At 43.5% G+C, this 14,703-nt stretch overlaps 1 protein-coding gene across 1 annotated transcript in view; it reads right to left on the bottom strand.

The window, feature by feature from the left end:
- Positions 1–13,250, bottom strand: part of LOC147454826 (uncharacterized) — a 30,995-nt gene extending 17,745 nt beyond the window's left edge. The window contains exon 1 of the mRNA XM_086516651.1: positions 12,990–13,250. The gene's annotated coding sequence lies outside the window, so the exon portion shown is untranslated. The remainder of the gene's footprint in view (positions 1–12,989) is intronic.
- Positions 13,251–14,703: the final 1,453 nt, after the last annotated feature.

Here is a 14,703-nt window from a genome sequence, read left to right as displayed (position 1 = left end):
AACTTGAAATTTCTCGACATCTCTCAATAGATGTCTCTTCACAAGCAGATGACCTTGGAGGTTTAGTGCGATTGCTATCTTGGGACTACCATCGCCGCCAAAGCAACACTGTTTGTCCACGAGCTGATGGACCATGTTGTGCTCAGCTACGACCTTATGGAAGGAACCTAGCCCTAATTTTTGGTGCAGGTTTCAAGATGGAAAGTCAGTCTTTTCGAGCTCGACTGCTATCAAGATTGCTTTTTAAGTTTGAGTTCTGTTTGATCTTGTTTGGTGATCCTGTTTGGAATTTGTTTGAAATGGATGGTATCTGTTTTGAACCTGTTTTGGTGGCGATTTGAATTGTTTGACTCTTGTTTGATACTGGTTTCAATGATTGGTGATTTTACTCCCGGTGGAGAAGTGAGAAATACTGTTCTGGTATTGTTTGAACCTCGGAACAACGCGGACCGATGCCTGGGGAGCGTTTCGTTGTATGTTTGAAAACCTCCGAACGACGTAGGCCAATACCTGGGGAGCGTTTGGTTGTATGCTTATAAAATAATTGTTGTTGTGACTCCCGGCCCGGACCTGGATGGTTATGTGGGAGGAGTATTAAGAAGTCTGAGCAATGGTTACTCTCAGCACTTCCAAACGACGCAGGCTGCGGTCTGGGGGACGTTTGGTTGTAAAAGGCCTCTATATCTCCCTGCCCGGATCTTTTTAGGTTAGGCGGGAGGAGTGATAAGGGAGTGTTGAATATCTCCCGGCCCGGACCTTGTTAAGTTATGAGGGAGGAGTGTTCATCGGTGGCTTTATGTTTCTATGTCTTGTAACATGCATATGTATGCATTTGTGTTGCATTGTGATGTGCCAACCACTGAATATTCCTAATTGGATGAGATACCTGGGTATGTAATTTTAGTGCATCGACACCCGTGGCAGATCAGTACGATCTAGGTGTGATGGCTAATTTTACTACACCGGAATATCAAGAGTTCCGATCTGGACGAAAGGAGAAGCTAACTCCTTGATCAAAACAGCCGAAACGAGAAGCTAACTCCTTGATCAAAAGAGCAGAAAGGAGAAGCTAACTCCTTAATAAAAAGAGCAAACTGATTGTCCTTCGAAATGTCCCTCGGAAATTTTTGAGCTAACTTGAGTTGTTTTGCAGATATGCTGTAATCGAGGACAATTACTCTCTTTCAAGCAGCGGAGATGTAACAAACTACCGACGTGTGAAAGCCTAAAGAATGGAGCCAACTTACAGATGTGGCCGAGGGGCCTAAACCCTAAGAAGAACAAGTAACAGAAGAAGTGTCACAAAGTGATGACGTGGTTGCCTAAGAGCAAAAACCCTAACCCTAATTTTTGCCAAAAACCCTAACTGCTAAAACCCTAATTCTGAAAAACCTAACCCTAAAACCTGCAATTCCTAATTCTGGAAAACCTAACCCTAAAACCTGCAAACCCTGATTCTGGAAACCCTAATCCTAAAACCTGCAAACCCTAATTTTGGAAACCCTAACCCTAAAACCTGCAACCCTGATTCTGGAAACCCTAACCCTACGGACAGTAGGGAGATTTCCGAAAATTGCGCTGGCTGATGACGTGGTAGACTGTACGGATTTCCGTGATATACGCTGACAGCTTTTTGGCTTTGCTTTTGGACCAGAAGCTTTTGAGTTTTAAAGGCTTTTTATTATAATTGCTTTTCAGGCCAAGGGCCTTTAAATATGAGGTTTGAACTTTGGGCTCATTCTCTGGCATGCTTCCCGGAGAAGGTGCAGAGTCTCGAGACTAGCTTGTACTTTGATGATGCAATATAAAGAAATACCAAAAGGGGTGCCAAGGTTTGAGGCCAATACTCTCTGGGGTGGAATTCCGCCACTCCATGTCGCGTGCTGTCTCTCTCTCTCAATTCAGTTGTTATTGAAATGCTAAAAGTCTGTTTCAGTCTCTTCTTTTCTATTGGCACGTGGTGCCCGCCTTCTAACATCGACTTGAAAAGTGGATATCATCAGATTCAAATCGTGCCGGGAGATGTCTACAAGATAGCCTTTCGGACGACTTTTGGGTTATTTGAGTTTTTGGTGATGCCTTTTGGTCTAACCAATGCTCCTGCGACATTTACCGGATGATGGACAGGATTTTTCGAGAGTACAGACTATTTGTTGGCATTTTCTTTGACGACATCATTGTTTTCTCCAAGGATGAGGCAGAACATAGAGAACATCTGCTTCAGGTCTTTCAGGCATTACGAGATCACAAGTTGGTGATTAATGCGAAGAAAAGTGAATTTTTCCTACCAGAGATACACTTTTTGGGACACATTGTGTCAGCAGCAGGAGTGCAGATGGACCCGGCCAATAGAGACTATCTGTCATTGGCCTGATTTGAAGAATGTCCATGAAGTTAGAAGCTTCTTGGGATTGTGTTCGTACTACAGGCGGGTCATTAGAAAGTTTGCAGAGGTTGCTTCCCCTTTGCATATCTTGACACAGAAAGGAGTCCCTTTCTCGTGGGGACCCACAGAGGTGATTGCCTTTCAGACTTTGAAAGAGAAATTGACTACGGGACCAGTTTTGACTTTGTCAGACTTGCAGAAGTCATTTGAAGTATATTGTGATGCTTGTGGTCGTAGTCTGGGTGCGGTCTTAATGCAAGAAGGCCATGTCATTGCTTACGAGAGCCAATTGTTCTCAAGGCCAGAATTGACAGCACAGATTTATGAGAAAGAGCTTTTGGCGGTTATCAATGCTCTTACTCAATGGCGACATTACCTACTCAGAGCTGATTTTACTGTCTTTACAAACCATCAAAGTTGACGCTACTTCTTGTCACAGAAGCAGCTATCGAAAAAGCAGATGCGGTGGGCGAACATGTAACAGACTTGGACACTCCAAGTCAAGAATCAACCGCGACAGCACCAAATAACCACTTCAAAACAATTCACAGATTACAATAGATTTGCACTGGCCCGGCGGAGTTCCGTGCCTAGAGATATTGGCCCCAAAGACTGGCGCCCCTTTCGGTATTTCTTTTTGTATTAATCAATCATCAAAGTACAAGAGAGCGGTTAGGGTTTCACTCTCAGACTCTGCGTCCAGATGCCCTGAGAAGTGAGGCACTCACCACTTATTTAAAGGTTACAAGGGATGCCCAAAAGCAGAGCCCCAAAAGCTTTTAAAATCAAAAGCATCAGTTCTCTCTCTCTCTTAGAGAGTCTTTTCTTTTTTTTATAAAAAAAAGCAAAAGCAAAATTCGTGTCGCTCATCATTTTCCACAAAAAATAATAATAATAATAATAATAATAATAATCCGCCTCCGCGATTTCCGGAAATTAGGGTTTTTGGCAAAATTTAGGGTTTGCAGGAATTTTAGGGTTTCTGGCAGAAATTAGGGTTTCTGCTGCCCGCCACGTCATCACTTTGTGACATACCCCCCTCTTGAAAGCATTGTAATCGACCGCGATTACGCCTGCAAAACCGACAAAAGCCATAAACCGTCTTAGCAGACACTGACTGTTAGTACCTACATACTAGGAACGCACATCTAGCACATGCACAAAATCGACAGTCACATCACACGACATCAGAGGACATCACAGGACATCACAGGACATCACAGGACATCACATGACATTCAACATTCATTCAGATCTTAGACCATGATTTATCGGCAATGTAGCTAGCAATCACATCAAGGTCCAATCGGGACCTCATCGATGTCCGATTGACTAACCCCTATTGCAACCATGTCTATTCGAGATCAATCAGACCAAAATGCTGCAGTCATTTCGGCTATCATTTCCTGCACTCACAAGAAGTCAAGAACAAATCAGTATCATAATCAGGAATTCCATTTCATAAAGTCATCCAGCAGAATACTGTCAGCTCTCAGTATCCCTGAAGCTCAAAGAGACATCAGTGACTTTAGTATCAAAATCGAGGCATCTGTTGACAAAGGAGTGGAGTAACTCCCCTCTTGTGCATCCCACTGCACCAGATCTCCGGCCAAGCTGAATTATGGGTTCCGTTTGGAGTAGACTATGCTAAACCAAAACATCGAGGTAAAGTTTCACAATCCGAGGAGTATCTGCTAGGTCCTCCTCCATCCACTTCGCATCAAATGCAGGAAAGTTCTTGAACTTAACCAAGAACCGCCTTCGGACTTTACCTTTCTTCGTATCATTATGTACCAAAATCTGTTCAAGAACAAGGATCTCCTCGTTTTCTTCCACTTTGGGTTGCTCATCAGGCTCCCCATCATCAGGCACATCACCCTTAACAGGGTTCAAGAGACTCACATGCAATGCATTGTGAATCCTCCAAGTATCTGGCAGTTTCAATCGGAAGGAGACATCATTTATCTTGTCAGTAATCTGGAAAGGTCCGTAGTATCACATACTAAGCTTTGGAAAAAGCCTCTCCTTTCCCTTTTTCTTTCTTAGGCATGCCTTCTCAAAAGTAAGAGCACCCAATCATCCTCCTTCAGTTTCAAGTCGCGACGATGGCGATCCGCTGCCTTTTTCTGTCGTTCTTGAGACTTCTGTAAAGTCTCGCGAACCTTGGCAAAAGCCGTATCCAAATCTCGCGAATATTCATCCGCTTCAAATTTCTAATCTTTCGTGCTCAGGAAGGATGGAACCTTCGCAGCAGATTCAACAATCTCACATGGCGTCTTCCCCGTCGAAGAGTGTATCGTGTTATTGTAGGCAAATTCCACCAAAGGTAAGTTCTTTTCCCATTGAGTCTTCTGATGCGAGATACAAGACTTCAATAAATCTAAAATCACTGAATTGGCAATCTCAGATTGCCCGTCAGTCTGCAAGTGGAACGATGACGAGAACGGCAACCGCGTGCCAATGTTCTCCCAAATTGCCTTCCAAAACAAACTCATAAATCTGGGGTCTTTGTTGGAGACAATCGTCTCAGGCGTGCCATGTAATCGGAAAATCATCGTGATCATTCTGTATTCTTGGGAGATCAAAAAAATGAAATCCATTTCAATATTTTCCCAGGGGCGGGTGGGTATGGGTAAAGGCTGTAACAATCCCTGTGCCTTATGCCTGTCAAACTTGACCTTGTGGCATACCAAGCAACTGCGCACAAACTCTTCCACATCCTTCTTCAGTCTCCGCCAAAAGAAATCTCTCTCTCTACCCCTTTCATGGTGGTAGCAATGCCGCGGTGACCCGTAAAAGGTGGACAGTGGCAATCAGTCATAACCTTTTCCCTCAACGGCTGTGTAACGCACAACATAGTCTTTTTCATCAAGTAGCCTTCCCGAAGGGAGTATCCAGCTACTGTCTCCCCATCCCGTATCCGTGTGAAAATATCTGCAAAATCTGTATCTGTGGCACACTGATCGACCATATCCTCGAAGCTCCTATGATGTATCGCGGAAATAGCCAGAACCAACGGTTTTCGAGACAAAGCATTTGCCACCACATTCTTCTGTCCCTGCACATGGACAATCTGGAAGTGGAACTGTGACAAGATGTTCACCCACCGCATCTGCTTTTCCGAAAGCTGCTTCTGTGACAAGAAGTAGTGCAAACTCTGATGGTCTGTAAAGACAATAAAATCCGCTCCGAGTAGGTAATGCCGCCATTGAGTAAGAGCATGGATAACCGCCAATAGCTCTGTCTCAAAAATCTGTGCTGTCATCTCCGGCCTAGAGAACAAACGACTCTCGTAAGCTATGACATGGCCTTCTTGCATCAAGACCGCACCCAGACTATGACCACAAGCATCACAATACACTTCAAATGACTTCTGCAAGTCCGGCAAAGTCAAAATAGGTCCCGTAGTCAATTTCTCTTTCAATGTCCGAAAGGCAGTCACCTCTGTGGGTCCCCACGAAAAAGGTACTCCTTTTTGTGTCAAGGTATGCAAAGGGGAAGCAACCTCTGCAAACTTTCATATGAACCGCCTGTAGTACGAACACAGTCCCAAGAAGCTTCTAACTTCACGGACATTCCTCAAATCGGGCCAATCACGGATAGTCTCTATCTTGGCTGGGTCCATTTGCACTCCTGCTGTGCTGCTGACACAATGTGTCCCAAAAAGTGTATCTCTGGTAGGAAAAATTCACTTTTCGTAGCATTAATCACTAATGTGTGATCTTGTAATGCCTGAAAGACTTGAAGCAGATGATCTCTGTGTTCTGCCTCATTCTTGGAGAAAACAATGATGTCGTCAAAGAAAGTGCCAACAAATAGCCTGTACTCTCGAAAAATCCTATCCATCATCCGGTTAAATGTCGCAAGAGCATTGGTTAAGCCAAAAGGCATCACCAAAAACTCAAATAACCCAAAAGTCGTCCGAAAAGCTGTCTTGTAGACATCTCCTTGCGCTATCCTGATCTGATGATATCCACTCTTCAAGTCAATCCTGCTAAAGCACGAGGATCCCTGTAACCTATCGAGTATATCATCGATCCTAGGAATCGGAAATCTATTCTTGATGGTGATTTCGTTGAGAGTGCTATAATCGATGCACATTCTCCAAGATCCGTCTTTCTTCAAAACCAACAACACTGGAGAGCAATACGGCGAAGTACTAGGCTGGACAAGACCCTTTTCCAAGAGGTCTTTCACTGAGTTCATAATCTTTTCATTCTGTACTCGGCTCACACGATAAGGTGGCCGATTCGGTGGCGTGCTTCCAGATATCAGATCAATGGTATGATCTTCAGGCCCTCTCAAAAGCAATCGGCATGAGCGTGGAGAAAAAAAATATTGGCGTTCTTTTCTTCAGGTCAAAACATATTCAATCTTTATCCATCGTTCAGTTCTCCCAAAAGAATGAGTAAGAAAACTGAAGTTCATCAAGTACAATCTCTAAGCCCTTCATTTATCAAAGTCGCTTTCTCGGCCCGGTAGTCAACCACGGCGTAGTTCTTGTGGTACCAAGGGATCCCGAGTAGAACGTCACTCGCGTGCCCTGAACACCCCTGTCATTGCAAATGAAGTTTGCCAATGGTCGGTGTAATGGCAACATCCCATCCGGGTGCCAGTCGAACTACCTCCGCCTGTGGCGTCAGTCTGTTGGGCGTAATTCCAAATCGAGTCGCCAATTCCAAGTGAAAAGAAGTTGGCCTTGGCTCCTTCAAAAGAGCTTCCTCATCCTTCACTTTGCCCCAAAAGCGGCAAAGTTTGTACTTTCATTCATTAGATTCGGTGCAGGTCCCACGCCATGTGGTACCAGTTCTGCTTTTCTATCTGCCTTTTTTGCCACATTCCTCAGCTGCTCTCAAACTCTTAGGCCTGTCGTCGTCTTTATCATTTTGTTCTTTCTGTGCCTTGTCAGGGCACTTTGCGGAAATATGTCCATGTTCCCCGCATCCAAAGCACTTCCCCTCTCTGATGAAGCGAGCTCTCTTCTCAGGAGTAAGCTTGGGTCGTGCATCCTTTTTTTTCTCTGGGTTGCTCTTTTTCATTCTACTTACATTCCCAGAAGTTTGTTCGGCTCGTTGTGTCATGGCCTCATCTGTGGGGTAGGTCAGACTGCCAGAGTGAATGGCAAAGCCCCGCTTCGCATGACTCATCAACTCCTGAATAGAAGCTGACTTCTGTTCCAAGCAGTGATCTTGGATCTCTGTAGGTAGACCCAAGGTAAACCGCTCAATCTGTTCTCTGAATGAGATCTTCTTGAATGAAGAGGCGGGTAGAAAAGAGTTCCAGAATCTTTCACAATAAGCATTGATTGTATCTTTCTTGGTCATCTGGAGATGGTTCCAAGCAGCTCGTATATCTCGCTCAAACTCTTGCGTCAACCAAGAAGAAATAAAAAGCTTCTTAAATTTCAGCCATTTAACTGGCGCACTCTTGTTAAAAGAAGCGTGGACCACCAAGTACGAAATAGGTAGCTCTCTGAATCTTGGAGTGCTCTGAATAGCGTCCTTCTGAAAAGCGATGTCAAACTGCTGAATGAAAGACAAAGCCTTCGAAGCATTTGAGTATCCTGAAAAGTATCAAACTTGATCGAGTGGCCACCTTCCTTAAACTCTCGGACTTTCTTGCTTTTATCTTCGAGAAAGTCATACTGGTTGGCTTTGTAAAAATTCTTCTTGTTCGCATAAAACTTTCCGTCATCGGAATCTGAGCTGTCTGTAGACGAGTCCTCAGTATAACTGTCAATCTCTGGGCGAGATTTAGCCTTCTTTGCCTTACCCTTTCCAAAGCGTTGCTTCTTGCTTCGCTTTTTACCTTTTCTGTCTTCTTCGCTCGAATCCGAGGAGCTAGAAGAACTGTCAGAAGAAGAAGAAGAAGAACTGGGTAGGTCTTCAAACTTGACGCGCTTCTTCAATTTCTTTGCCTTGTCAAATGTCGACCGACGACCCAAATATCCCAGGAAGTCAGTGCCTTTCTTCTGCTTTTTGCCGTGCTTTTTGGCTTTCTTTTGCGTGTCAAAAAGCTGAGCAATCCGTGCATCAACCACGTTCTCCAGTTCCTTCTCCGTATATTTCTTGGAGGCAGAAGGTTTCTTGAGAGCCGGTTTCGGGAGTGGTGTTGTGGTTCTCTGCCACTCCATCTGTACCTCTTTCAAAGAGGTCTGGTTCATATATTTTGCCATCTTCGGGTCCTTGGCAAAATTGAGCATCATCTTTGTTGCATCGCTGATCAACTGGCGACGCTCTATCTCTCGCCGCCCTAAGTAGGCCAAGGCGGGCCATACTCTCTGCCTGAATCTTCGTTGTGATCCCAGCCCGCATCTCCAGATGCAGAGAGAGTCGACTGATCATTGCCTGAAGCCATAGGTGCCGCGGAAAAAAAAATTTCGGGGATCGGATTTCCCGTAGAAGAGAAATCGGCCGTGCTCTGATACCACTGTAACAGACTTGGACACTCCAAGTCAAGAATCAACCGCGACAGCACCAAATAACCACTTCAAAACAATTCACAGATCACAATAGATTTGCACTGGCTCGGCGGAGTTCCGTGCCTAGAGATATTGGCCCCAAAGACTGGCGCCCCTTTCGGTATTTCTTTTTTTATTAATCAATCATCAAAGTACAAGAGAGCGGTTAGGGTTTCACTCTCAGACTCTGCGTCCAGATGCCCTGAGAAGTGAGGCCCTCACCACTTATTTAAAGGTTACAAGGGATGCCCAAAAGCAGAGCCCCAAAAGCTTTTAAAATCAAAAGCATCAGTTCTCTCTCTCTCTTAGAGAGTCTTTTCTTTTTTTTATAAAAAAAAGCAAAAGCAAAATTCGCGTCGCTCATCATTTTCCAAAAATAAAAAATTAAAAAAAAATAAAAATTTAATAATCCGCCTCCGCGATTTCCGGAAATTAGGGTTTTTGGCAAAATTTAGGGTTTGCAAGAATTTTAGGGTTTCTAGCAGAAATTAGGGTTTCTGTTGTCCGCCACGTCATCACTTTGTGACAGAACATCTTGCCACAATTTCACTTCCAGATTGTCCATGTTCAAGGACAGAAGAATTTGGTGGCAGATGCTTTGTCTCGGAAGCCGTTGGTTCTCGCTATTTCCGCGATGCATCAAAGGAGCTTCGAGGATATGGTCGATCACTATGCCACAGATACAGTTTTTGCAGACATTTTCACTCAGATACGGGATAAGGAGACAGTAGTTGGGATATTCCATTCAGGATGGCTACTTGATGAGGAAAACCATGTGCGTTACACAGCCGTTGAGGGAAAAGGTTACTGACCAAATGCCACCGTCCCCCTTTTACAGGTCACCGCGGCATTGCTACCACCTTGAAAGGGATAGAGAGACTTCTTTTGGCCAAGACTCAAGAAGGATGTGGACGAGTTTGTGCGCAGTTGCTTGGTATGTTAGAAGGTCAAGTTTGACAGGCATAAAGCACAGGGATTATTACAGCCTTTGCCCATACCCACCTGCCCCTGGGAAAGTATTGCAATGAATTTCATTTTTGATCTCCCGTGAACACAGAGTGATCATGATGGTATCTCGACTATTATTGGTAGATTTAGCAAGCAGGCTCATTTCATTCCAGTGAAGAAAACAATCAAGCCGGATCACTTAGCGAGATTGTTTGTGCCCCAGATCTTCAAATCACATGGCATGCCTGAGACGATTGTCTCCAACAGGGACCCAAGATTCACGAGTTTATTTTGGAAGGCAATTTGGGAGAACATTGGTACGCATTGCAGTTCTTGTCATCTTTCCACCCGCAGACTGACGGGCAATCTGAAATTTCCAATTCAGTGGTTTTAGATTTATTGAAGTCTTACATCTCGGATTAGAAGACTCAATGAAAAAAGTATCTACCTTTGGTGGAATTTGCCTACAATAACACGATACACTCTTCGACGGGGAAGGCGCCATTTGAGATTATTGAAGGTGCTGCGAAGGTTCCACCCTTCCTAAGCACGAAAGATAAAGACCCTTCCTAAGCACGAAAGATAAGATTTTTGAAGCTGATGAGTACACGCGCGACTTGGACACTGCTTTTGCCAAGGTCCGCGAGGCTTTGCAGAAATCTCAAGAAAGACAGAAAGGCAGCAGATCGCCATCATCGCGATTTGAAATTAAAGGAGAATGATTGGGTGCTCTTACATTTTGAGAAGGCACGCCTAAGAAAGAAAAAGGGAAAGGAGAGGCATTTTCCAAAGCTTAGTATGAGATACTACAGACCTTTCCAGATCTCCGAAAAGATCAATGATGTCTCCTTCTGACTGAAACTGCCAGACACTTGGAGGATTCACAATGCATTTCATGTGAGTCTCTTGAAACCTTTTAAAGGTGATGTGCCCGAAGATGGGGAGCCTGATGAGCAACCCGAAGTAAAAGAAAACGAGGAGATCCTTGTTCCTGAACAGATATTGGCACACAAGGACAGAAAGAATAAGGCTAAAGTGAGAAGGTGGTTCTTGGTTAAATTCAAGAACTATCTTGCATTGGAGGAGGAGAACCTAGCAGATACTCCTCATATTGTGAAACTTTACCTTGAAGCTTTTCGCTTAGCATAGTCTACTCTAAATGGAACACCTAATTCAGCTTGGCCGGAGATCTGGTGCAATGGGTTTGCACAAGAGGGGAGTTACTCTGCTCCTTTAACAACAGATGCCTCGATTTTTGAATACTAGAGTCACTGATGTCTCTTTGAGCTTTAGGGATACTGAGAGCTAACAGTATTCTGCTGTATGACTTTATGAAACGGAATTCCGGAGTTTCATGAAGGTGGAGTATTGAGCATACCTAACAATCTCTTATAGAGGCTTGAATTGTTTCCAATTCTTACCTGTAGTGACTTGTAGTGGCATTGTCGTCACCCCTTCTACTGCGGCATTTGTAGACAATGCCTTGAACCAAATGTTTCATCGTCAATGCTTCTAGACGGCATTTGTATACAATGCCTAAACCAAAATGCACCTTACCGTTGTTAGGAAATGGAATGCTATGTGAAGATTAATCTAGTGCATAATCAGGTAAGGGTCACAAACCATCAAGCACAATCTACACATGAGCATGCAGCATGGAGAACATGAGGAACAACAAACGGATCCTCCTATAAGAGAGAATCACAATCCTTATGGCGAGTGATGTGGCCAAAGACGTGGCAGTATGGATCAAAGTTCTTGAAAACTATTTCCTTCTTGACCTGTCCAAGGAGATTGATTTTTCCATCAAGTGTTCAAGAGTAACATCCATTGTAATAAGAAGTCATCGAGTAGACATATGTCCATTCCACAAAGAGTCCAAAGGCACCTGAACTCGAATGAAACTATATGACGCACAAGCACTATCATTGGATCAACTCAAATTTAGAAACTCGTCCCCTTAACTGATATAGGTTGTGGCCTAAATAACTAAAAATACTGTTCTTTTCCCTCAATCTAAATCAAGCATCCCTCAACTTGACACTCACTTTGAACCCTTAGGCTTGTTTTACAAAACATTAGTAAACTTGAGACTAAACTTGACACAACCCCGTGCATGGAAACACTCAATGTGACCATATGGGACTGCTGTTATGTATAGCTGATAACCAAAACACTTGCAAGCCTAAAGTCATACACCACAAGAATGCCTGCGCAAAGAGGCTTCTCTTGGAGGGGAAAAGTAGACTGAAACTCTGGAAGTGAAAGTGAAAGGATACTGATCTCCCACAAAAAAACACTGTTACATGGATGGAGGGATCACCACTCAAGTCGCAAATTAAAATTAGTGCACATTGTATCACCAAATGAAGAGGTAACAGGAGTGAAAGGGCCCTCTCTAAAACATCTAATGATAGGCAAGGACCAGACTCAATCATAACATGTTTCGCTAGTTAACATGAAGATGGTCAACCGCCATTTCAAAAGCGTAGGCAAGCCTCTAATAGTAGAACATCTCAGCAGTAAACCATTCGAACAATAAGCTCATTGACCCCACGATCTTTCACCATTGAGCCAGTGATGTTGATTCACATTTGAATAGATGCAGCTCCAGTGCAGATCTCTTTGAAACCTATGCCAGTACTCTTGAAGAGATTAGCAGTTTCACAGTGCATTTGGATGCATCAGAATTTGGCAGACTTGAAACTTTCTGCCTCTGTGAAAAGTTAAGAAGAGTGGGCTGCCTCCAAAAATCTCCCCTTTACTTGAAAATCCATGCTTGCATATTCTTAAATGAGCTCACGTGTCTCGAGCTGTACATGTAAAAGCATTTGCACTTGATAATGCATCAAGACACGATATATATATCGACAAGCCCAAGTGCCATCGAAGCAGCTCCATGTTCAAAGTCCACCATGTTTTAAGCAACACCCAAGTTTGAATTCCACAATGTCTGAATGAAGCAGCTCCAAGCTTAAGGCGCCCTGCTCAGCAGTAGCAAAGATCGTCCCAACCAACAGAAAGGAGTTCAAATCCTGCTACATCGTTTCACCAACCCACTCATTCATTTAGGTGAGCGTTCACCACTAGCCTAACGTTTGAAAAAAAGGCCTCATGTTCATCTCGGCCTCACTTGCGCTACACTACAGAATCTCTCTCTCCCTCTCTCTCAGCTACCAGGAAAAATTTGCTTACCTGCAGGTCCTTGTCAGCTGCAAAACTTGAGCATAGCACGGGTGACGGAACGTAAATATATGTGCTAGCGATTCTTGAATCGTCGAGAGATGCGGTCATGGTGAGCACTGAAATGCGATTTTTTTGAGCAAGCGGAAGGTAAGGAGACAGCGACGAGAGAAAAGCGATGTGCGCTCCACCTGTTCGGGCAGCTGGCACGCGAATAGTTATCCAGAACTCTGTCGATTACGAGAGAGAGAGAGAGAGAGAGAGAGAGAGAGGAGAGGTTTAGGCTAGCCAAGTCATCCCTTTCTGGACACAGTTGCCTCATATAGCCTAAAGAAAGGATGCTCTTGACATGCCACGTGGATATGCGTGAGAGAAATGCACACGTGCCCTTTGTACGAAGACAAGTAAGGGGTGGTTTTCCATGGCCCACATAATAGACCTGTCACCTATTCATGGAACTCTTGAAAGCAAGTGTGGATCATTTAGTCAGCAAGTGCTAGCTCAGTTGGAAGAGTCATAGCCTTTGAATTCAAAGGTGGTGGGAGTAAAACCCCTCCACACATGTTCTAGCCCTTTGGGATATTCTCCATATGGTTTGGCCAACCTTATCCGATCAGGAAGACTCACCTTAAGAGTCGGTTTGCCTTCACCTTTGAGGTTTGGCCAACCTTATTCGACCGGGAAGATCACCATAAGAGCTGGGTTGCCTCCACTTACTAGGGTTGAGTTGTGTGTGTGTGTGTGTGTGTGTGTGGGGGGGGTGATTTTAAAGTTGTAGGTAACTCCCTTTAAAAAAATAAAATAATTGTGGATATTTTAGAGTCAGGTCTCACTATGAATTAGTGATTTTAGGGATATTAAGGTGTAGAAATGTGCCCATGTGTCCCACTACCTTCATCAATTTTTAGGAAAAAGGATTGCAAGATTTTTTACTCCCATATTTGAAGAGTTGCTTGTTACTTTTCTAAGATTTTCTCCTTTCCTTTGAGGGGAACAAGCCTCGTAAATTCTCGTTGGTTAGTTTGGTTAGTTTTCCAAAAGGGAAGATAATACTCAAAATAACTCACCCTAACCTTGTATTAGGCTATGAGGGTAACATTTGAGAGTTCAAGGTGTTATTGCTTGCTTTGCGTGTCTTTTGTGATGTTAAACAAGGTAAAGGATCATGAAAGGCTGCGCAGGAAGTGCTATGAAGTAAGAGAGTGGGGTAGATGAGTGCTCATGTAGTGCAATTTGTACTTGGAGGAGTGGTTTTAACTAATAGAAGCAAGAAGCTTATGGAGAAATAGCAAGGAGGAGTCATTAGATCCTATATAAGTGGTGAGAAAGGTGTTCGTTGGCCTACTCAAAAGGCCTATGAGAACAAGGGATTAAGGAGTGCATTCATAGGAGCTTGATCCATGGTTGTAAAGTAGTCGTAAAGTATTGAATCATTGAAGTTTTTCTTAATACTTTAATCGATAAAAGAGTCTTTACATTTGAGTATCTCATAAAGGTTCATTTCATTACATTGTTTTATTATTTCTTATGCTTATTAGACCTACCTTTTCTTATAAAGTTTTTCAATGGTCTCTTTATTCTATTGTTTTCATGTGAACCTTTCACCTTGTTGGTATGCTAAAAGCCTTAGTATCTATACAAGTCAAGGCCGTTCAATTCTAATTGTTTGACATATATTCCTAAAAAGACCTCAAAAGTCTTGAAGATAAAGAAATCAAATCCTTTC

This window comes from Adiantum capillus-veneris, chromosome 7 (genome assembly GCF_014529385.1).
Source record: "Adiantum capillus-veneris isolate H3 chromosome 7, ASM1452938v2, whole genome shotgun sequence".
In the NCBI taxonomy this organism is placed as follows: domain Eukaryota; kingdom Viridiplantae; phylum Streptophyta; class Polypodiopsida; order Polypodiales; family Pteridaceae; genus Adiantum; species Adiantum capillus-veneris.
Note: the sequence above shows the minus strand (reverse complement) of the source record. Positions and strands in the feature narration are given on the sequence as shown.